We start from the raw sequence: 474 nt of genomic DNA, 5'->3' as shown, positions 1-474 counted from the left end.
CCTAGCCCCTCGCTCCTTTTCCCTCCCTCCCTCCCTCCCTGCTGCTGTTGGGGAAGTGCTCTCTCATTTTCTCTCATTCTCCTCCCCCCTCTCTCGCCCTTCCTCAAACTCTAATAGTTATTTAGTGTCTCATTCCAGCACCTGCTTCAAGCCAGAAAGAGACACAGACAGGAGGGAGCACACAGACTTGAAGAAGAAAAATGTTGCTCCTCGGTGGGAATGTGTACAATTTGCATGTGCACTTTGTCAGCAAAAGCCTGTGTGCTCATGCACTTTATTTCAATGTGGGAGGTCTGCATTCACAGCGAGTACAAAGACTAACATGCAATGCAAAAGTGCACATTTGCATGTTCGCCTTTTTACACGTACACAGCACTGTGTGCAGATCCATCGCTTGAAATGATGCGTGTGCGTGTGTGTGCCTTCATGCAACTTTTTCTAAACGTTAAACCGAGTTGGTGACAGAAAAAAAAA

Source organism: Anarrhichthys ocellatus, unplaced genomic scaffold (assembly GCF_004355925.1).
Source record: "Anarrhichthys ocellatus isolate YVR2014 unplaced genomic scaffold, GSC_Weel_1.0 scaffold44, whole genome shotgun sequence".
Lineage (NCBI taxonomy): Eukaryota > Metazoa > Chordata > Actinopteri > Perciformes > Anarhichadidae > Anarrhichthys > Anarrhichthys ocellatus.
Note: the sequence above shows the minus strand (reverse complement) of the source record.